Source organism: Kryptolebias marmoratus, linkage group LG2 (assembly GCF_001649575.2).
Source record: "Kryptolebias marmoratus isolate JLee-2015 linkage group LG2, ASM164957v2, whole genome shotgun sequence".
Taxonomy (NCBI): Eukaryota; Metazoa; Chordata; class Actinopteri; order Cyprinodontiformes; family Rivulidae; genus Kryptolebias; species Kryptolebias marmoratus.
Window position 1 is genome coordinate 18,344,791 of NC_051431.1, and position 8,187 is coordinate 18,352,977.

Consider the following 8,187-nt stretch of genomic DNA (forward strand, 5'->3'; position numbering starts at 1 on the left):
CGTCTCACCACCATGGGGAGCAGAGCCTTCAGTCGCTCTGCTCCCCGACTCTGGAACTCGTTACCACCTCACATTAGAAACATAAAGTCATTCTCACAATACAAATCAGAACTCAAAACACACCTTTTTAGATCTGCTTTTTCCACCTGACACAATTGGTTTGCCTGATTTTTTATAGATTTTATATAGATACATTGTCTTTTCTTGTTTGTTTTATCTATTTACTTTTATTTACTTTATTTACTTTTTTGATTGTTACATCTTATTTTCTGTTGCTGCTGATTTTGTTCTTTGTACGGTGTCCTTGAGTGCCAGAAAGGCGCCTTTGAAATAAAATGTATTATTATTATTATTATATTTATTTTAATGCCCTGTGAGACATATAGTATAATGAATAGGACACATATGAATGTGTCTTCATAGTGAAAGGAGAACCATGTCTCAAACTCAACAAGAACTTTGTCTGCAATGGTTTTACTACTTGAAGTCTGTTGTTTATTGTGGTCTTTTAGACAGAGATCTCAATTTGTACTTTGAAGCTTAGAACCACCATAAATAAAGAATTAGTGTCTGCCCACTTTTTGGATTTTGTACAAGGAGCCAATGGAGAGAAGCTACAATTGAAGAAATGTGATATTTCCTTCTAACTCTCATTCAAATTCCAAACATAACCCTTATACTGTAATTGCTAACCCTCACAAAACAGTATGAATCACATATAGTCAAAGAGGAAAAAAAAAAAAAGAAAAAACATGGATGTTTTTAGTGTTCCAAAGCATTAAAACCCTCCACTTTCCTTTTCCACTTGCGTCGCAAGGACATTCTTGATATTTCATGGGTACGAGATCCAACATATTTGGTGTGCTTGCTATGGCCATCTATATTTCCACATCCACTTCGTCATGGCATTGATGTTAAAAGAGAGCATGAGTGTATCCAACAGATGCCACAAGCGTTGGCAAAAATATACTATTTAATGGTTCCTGGAAAGGAGAACAGGTTGTAATATCATCTGAAGTTACAGGGGCATAAATTCATGTATAATTCATAAACATGCATTTCTTATTTTGAAAACCTTGCGAAATAAAATATTTTCTTTTATCTTTTTTCTTTGATTTTGCTTGACAAGCAGAGATGATGACTGTGTAAAGATGTTGTAGGCGTTTTGTAGGGCTCTGGCTGCCAAGTAGGGCTGTTCTACAAGATTCCATATTTTGGAAATCTTCACACATATGGTGCATCACATACATAAATCACAATATACAGAAAAAAAATACATGCTGGAACACAGTGCTTGGTTTTGCATGGAAAGAATTGCGTCATGATAGAAACACACACACACACACACACACACACACAATATTGTTCCTTTTTTCCATGTATGTTTGACCACTTATCACCTCCAATAGCCTTCTGTGACACAAATACAGCATGTGAAACAAACTCAATTCAACTCATAACTGGTGATACTTCTAAAGTGCAGGACAATCACTAATGCAGATACGTTATGTGTATAAAGTTAAGGATCATTAAATATCTACAGATGTCAATAGTTTTATTGTTACCTTTACAGCTCATTGATGTAATACATCATTTATTGTGATTACTGTGCAGATTATTGTTATCCCTGTTAAAAGTAAAGGTTACAAAATCATCTTTAAGCACCTTCATGATCCTGTAATCACTGTTAACAATATTGTTAAAATCTTCAAGATTCATGCGACTGTAGCCATCCTCCCAGGTTGTGGACGCAAGAGGAAATGCAAGCCTAGGTTGATTCATGTGGATGGTAAAAAGATGAGCCAAAGAAACCATCCAAAACATTCAAGCTAAACTCCAAGGACAAGTTACGTCAATTTCTGATCACAACATTGAAGAAAACCCAGTAGGGCACCACTATTGGCAGAAAAACACAAAAAAAGCCAGACAGGAATTCACCAAATTGCATGTTGACAAGTCCCAAAGATTCTTGTGAGACTTTTATGGGACTGATGAGATAAAAAGAGGAGCTTTTTGGCTCTACTCACATTTGTTGTGATTTTTAATTATTGTTTAATGGTACCAACACATTTATCCATGACTGTATATTCTGAGCACATCAGATAGAGATTAATAAATGATCCAAGCAGCACAGAAAAAATACCCTAATTTACCCAGTGATGTTTTTCATAGACATGTTTAGTCTCAAAGTTTGCAAGGTTCTGTGCATGCAGCAATCTTCTCTAGGTATTTCTCCCACATATGTTTGTGTGTGTGTTTGTCTTTTGTGTCTTAGTGTTAGTTATGTGACAAACTTGCAGCCTGTTCAGATTAGGCACCAGGTCTCCCCTCCTTCACTGCCTTTTTCCCCGACAAGAGTGCTACTTAATCCATTCAGATTAAGTTTAATCCATTCAGAAGTGTTTTACCTTCAGATCATTAAATTTGATGTCAATTTAAATGATGCTTCCAGTAAACATTTGTCTGGGTCTTTGTGATGCATCAGATATGGCAAATTAAAAGAAAAAAAAAACACAACTAAGGAAATTATGGTATGATTTATGAATGACTCTGATTTGTGGTGTGTTATTATTTAATGGAATGACTCTTCCCTCCATAAGCATGTTTAAGATAATTAGCTGTCAGATTACATTAGCTTTTAATTTTGGCATGCAGTAGAAAGAACAGTGAGAGGAAATGAGAGAGTGATGCAGAAATTAGACACTTTTTTATGTAAACATAGAATGATGTTAAACAGTTTTGAGCTGTTCCCATAATTTTGTTGCCAAAGAGCCAGACATATATATATATATATATATATATATATATATATATATATATATATATATATATATATATATATATATATATATAATATTATATTATAGTTGTTGTATTTATGCACAGCAACTGATGAGTTGCACACATCCCAATGTAGATGATGTATTGTAGTAAAGTACGGTGTCAGGGTCCAAGAGTTTTATTTCATTATTTTGGTGTTTCCATACACACGAAATTCAGTCCTCAGATCCAACAGCATCCATAAAAATCACCTTTAACTATGATAATAATATATAATTTTGAAAATGTCAGCACTTTTACTGTCATGTCAATCTGTTTTTAACGGGTGTTTACCCTAAGATGCAATAATGTTAATTTTGTTTTTAAAAAAAAGAAACACATTTTTAAAGATTGTTCAGAAATATCTTTGAAGTCCATATTCAACTGTCTTTATACCTAATGAGGTCAGCATTATTTGAAGCGTGTCCTTCAAAATATGAAACAATTTAGACAAGTGGATAAGAAAATTGGCAAGCCATAAAAAACGATCTACAGCATAAAACTGTTTTTGAAATCACGTGCTTAGGAAATAAAGGGAAAGAAATACAGGTAACACTTTATAAACATCTCACTGTAGATTAAATCTTGACATAAAATGTCAAGATTTCATCTACAATTTATTTATGAAGCACTTTATTGGTACAATTCTTTATGCTCAAACTGTGGTCTTATGTTTTTTTTATTACAACTATTTTTTTTCTAAATAAACTGGACCAAGTTATTTGCCTTTATGACAGCCTTTTACTAAAAAAAAAAAAACCCCACAAAGGTGAGCTTTGCAGTGAGTCTGAATGACAACACAAAGAAATAAACATCGGTTAATCATTACACCGTACTAAGACACAGTTTGTTTAAAGCAGCCATTGAGGATGCGGCAGCTTATATCAGACTTGTTTTATGAGAGGGTATCTGTACACACAATCACATGTGCGTGTGAGTGGGAGTGGAAGTCTATTCCTGTCAAAACATGCAGAGAGTAACAGCAGGGATGGAAGACATTACCCTCAGGAATGACGCAGCAGAAGCTCAACGTTCGAACGTGTGCGGGGTTCTGTGCATATTTATTTTCCTCTTCATTCACTTGCTGTTGCTCCCCCAAAGGGGTGGAACATCTGCGCTATGCTTATGGGGAGAAAACTGCATAATGAGAATACTTAAACAGGCCACCTGCATATTATGGCTTGTGCATTCATTGGAGATAGAGGAGTTACAGACACAATTGTAACACCAAAATAAAAATAATAAGTTTTTTTTTAAATGCTTGATGGCTTTGTCTCAAAGGAGGTTAACACAGACAGTTGATGGTCAAAGCAATATTTCATGAGCCTAATTTTTGGTGAGGCAGAGTTCAGACATTTTTTTTAATCACTAAACCTTGGCAGCAGTTTAACTGTACCAGGAAGGGATTATATTTTTGTTATCGCAAACCATAATGCAATAAAGTAAATTATGTCAATCTCATACACTTTTTTACCAATAGTCGACTAAAAGCAACAACTCAATTGACGTTTTTATTTTTAATGTTACTGATTATATGTTATGCTGGGGGCTCAAGTTCAGATCATGCAGTGGTTTACCATTTTAAAATTAGATGTTAGCTCATTAGACGTGCTGGAACTTTGCCACCTTATCAAAAGCCAACTGCATTTGCTTCGATCAGAGGTTCACTTCTCCTCCTTTCTAATGTTGACCTCAGCTTTTTGGAGAGATTGCATTTTGCAATAGTGTAATTACTAACTGATAAAAGAAGAACATACCAATAATTATTACCAGCTGAATCAATTTACTAATGCAATTGATTTTGCTGTTTCTCCTTTTGGACAAAATGATTGATTGAGATTAACTTATGATGAGAAAAGACGGATCAAACAGTAGCAGTATTTGTAATAGATAATTTGCTGATTAGCTGTGGCAGCCATCTTAATTTGGGTTATCTATAAAAATGTACCATTTTTAGATGTATATCCAAATATGACTTTCTGAGAATGTTTCATGAGATAATTTGCTAACCAACAAAGAAACAAAGATGAGGGCAAAAGGATTACCACATGTAATGTTTTTTAATGCTACCAACAGATCACAAATGATTGTTAGGGAGGCAGAACCGTATAGATTTAGGTAGGAAAACAAGACTCAACAAAGCTGCATCAATATTAACCAGTACTCTGTCTGCCAAAATGGTCCTTAGGTACATGATTACTCCTAACAACTAAGTTGTGACCTTTTTTTTGTTTGTTTGTTTTTTAAAATAATATATTTATAAGTAGGACAGCAGTGGTTAGAGCTGTTGTTTTACAGTGAGTAGGTCTCAGGATCGCCTCCTGGCCTGGGGTCTTTCTGTGTGGAGTTTGCATGTTCTCCTCTTACATGCGTGGGGTTTTCCAGTTACGCCAGTTTCCTCCCACAAACTACAACCATGCATGTTAGGGTTATCGATGACTATAAATTGTTCCTAGGTGTGACTGAGAGTGTGAATGGTTGTTTGTCTTGTTTGTCTCTATAAGGCCCTGTGATGGAACCTTTTCAGGGTGTACCTGTCCAGAGTGTATCCCGCCTCTGGCAACAGTGACTGATGGCGATAGGGACCAGCTGCCCCGCCAGGTAAAGAAACAGATGAATGGATGGATAGATGGTTATTTATAAGTGGTAAGCTTGAAAACACTTAGATTGTTCTACTAACTTCTGGTATCAACAATGCTCAAGAGCGCCACCTTTTCTCCAAGAACAGCGTTTTGATTTAGCAAATTGTAAAGATTCTTGAAGAACCTTGTGAGGAAATCCAAACCTGAGGAGAAGTACTGCTAGAATTAATCCTATTCCTGAAAAAAAAACAAAAAAACAAACAAAACAAAACAAAACAAAAAAACGAAAAAGAACTAATGTTCTATGGTTTAATATTACTGATTCACAGTTTAATATTACTGATTCACAGCATTTGAAAAGAAAACTGCACACAATACAGTCAACGTGCACAACGTTTAGTAGTTATGAGCACAGAATGACACGGTGCTACAAATCTCAGCCGTCATGCATGATGTAGATGCACATGATCATTTTCACTCACTTCAATGCTGATTTTGCTTTTCTTTACACGGCACGTTGGCGCTTTCGTTACCAAGCACACAGAAAGAAAAGAATGTCGCTAGATTCAACAAAATAAAAGAGTTAGAGGGTGCACGGGAGACAAGGACAAATGGTTTAAATAAACTATGCTGACCACATTAGTTGTGGGAACTGAAATTACTACATTGAAAAGACTTTTATACAAAAACTATTACTGCTAAGACACAGATTTGAAAATAAATGGTTTGTAGTCTTTAAAATATGTGCCTGTGCATGAAAATAATTGTAAATGATAATCTTATAGATAAAAGAAAACACTGAATTTTTAAATTTCAGCAGCAGCCAGCTTGGTAAATAATTTGTCACCAAACATAACAAAAGAAACTGGGAATGTTGTTAAAAACTTCATAAAGGATTGTTTAGTGATAAATAGATTACAACATTAATTGTAACAAGCTATAAGTTCCTCTATATATTAGTTACATAAAATGATGATGCAATTGTTTGTGTCTTTTTTTGTGAGTGTGTTTATTTTTCTGTACTATTAGCAAAATATCTCACGAACTACTGAACAGTTTATTTTTTTATAAAACTTTCAGAAAGTAATCATTGTGTGCACACCTACATCTGAGTATTGCTGGAGTCTATCCAATTCAAGATGGCCACCACAGCCAACTGACCTCTGAAAACACAAAAATGGCTATAACTCAGTCAGTTTTACAGACATTGAGCTAAAAATTGGCACAGTAGTAGCTGAGCAATGTCCTTAACACATACTTTGAAGGCAAGTCAACTTTTGGTTAAAAACCATGGCATTAAGTGTTTCATCAACCATGTTTGCCTGTTAGCAAAATATGTCATAAACCACTGAACTGGACTTCAACGAAACTCTCAGAAAACAGTTATTGGCTGTATATCCACAACTGATAAACTTTTGGAGTCAACCTACGAAATGTTATTTTGTTTGACCAAAATGGCTACAGTGTCATAATTTCTTAAATAAAATGATCCTAGCTTAAAACTGGCATACAAAGGTGACAGGTGATATGTATTCCTTTGAGGAATGGGGAGCCTTTAATAAATACATTCAGTCATTCATATTCACATTCACACAACCTTGCAAGGTCACATGTGTGTCTATGAATATGAACACAAACAGAAAGACACATGCATAAACATACATTCAAACTTAGTTGGTTGGCAGCTCTCCATGTTGAGGCCCCACTATTGAAGTGACTAGATCGATACAGGGGAGTGAATTGCCAATTTCAGTTTGTTCTATAAAAATCGGCTGCCACTGCATTCTAGAGGGAAAGCACCTGAAATTGGCAGTGGCAGAGTGGAATTGGATTTGTACGAAGACAGAGATTGAAGATTGAACAAAGCAGCCACAAAAGAACTCGAATATTTACGTCTCTACTGACAAACGCACAGCACTTAAAGGTGGTTTTATTTCATTGTTGCAGTTTACATTGTCTTTGCTATTGCTTATGGAAGCACCCACCCACACACACACACACACACAAAAACTCAAAGCTCATTTTGTGACTTTGATTGTTTGGTTTATTGAAATCAACCACCCTTTTGGAAGGAAAGATCATTGCCTCTCAGTTGTGAATAGCTCTTTAGTACTCTTCACTCATTACATGGACTGAAGCCCTTACTAATCTATATGCTGTGATTGGTGAGGGTAGATGTCTGGCCACTCAGTGTGGAGTTTCTTTGGCTTTGCATTTGACGGATCTTCACCAGATCACAGAAAATTTCTTTCAAGTTGCTTTAAACATGTGGCAAAACCTGAAAGCAACATGTTCTGCTGCAAACACCAGTCAGAGTGTAGTGAGACTATTTCTTCTTATCTAATAACCTTTTTTAGACAAGGAAAACTGTAGAACTATTTGTTTTACAAGTGCCTCAACTGATTTTCATGATCAGAACAATGCGGCTCTAATCAGTTCTAAATAACAAAGTCTCTGTGTTTGTGTCACTGTAAGTGTCACAGCATCTGTTCAGGTATCTGTCCTCATCTTCAGGTAGAACATGAAGAATACAGTGTAATTAATAATGAGCAAAAGTAAGCGTAACTGTGGGAAGTTCTGATTTGGGGATTAAAACAGACCTGGTATGGTAATATACTTATTCAACTAATGGATTTTTAATCAATCAATCAATCAATCAATCAAATTTTATTTGTATAGCACATTTCAGCAGCAAGGCATTTCAAGGTGCTTTACATAATTAAAAAACAAAATAAAAACAGCATGTGACAATGAATAAACAGTAAGAAAGAGACAAAACCCCGCA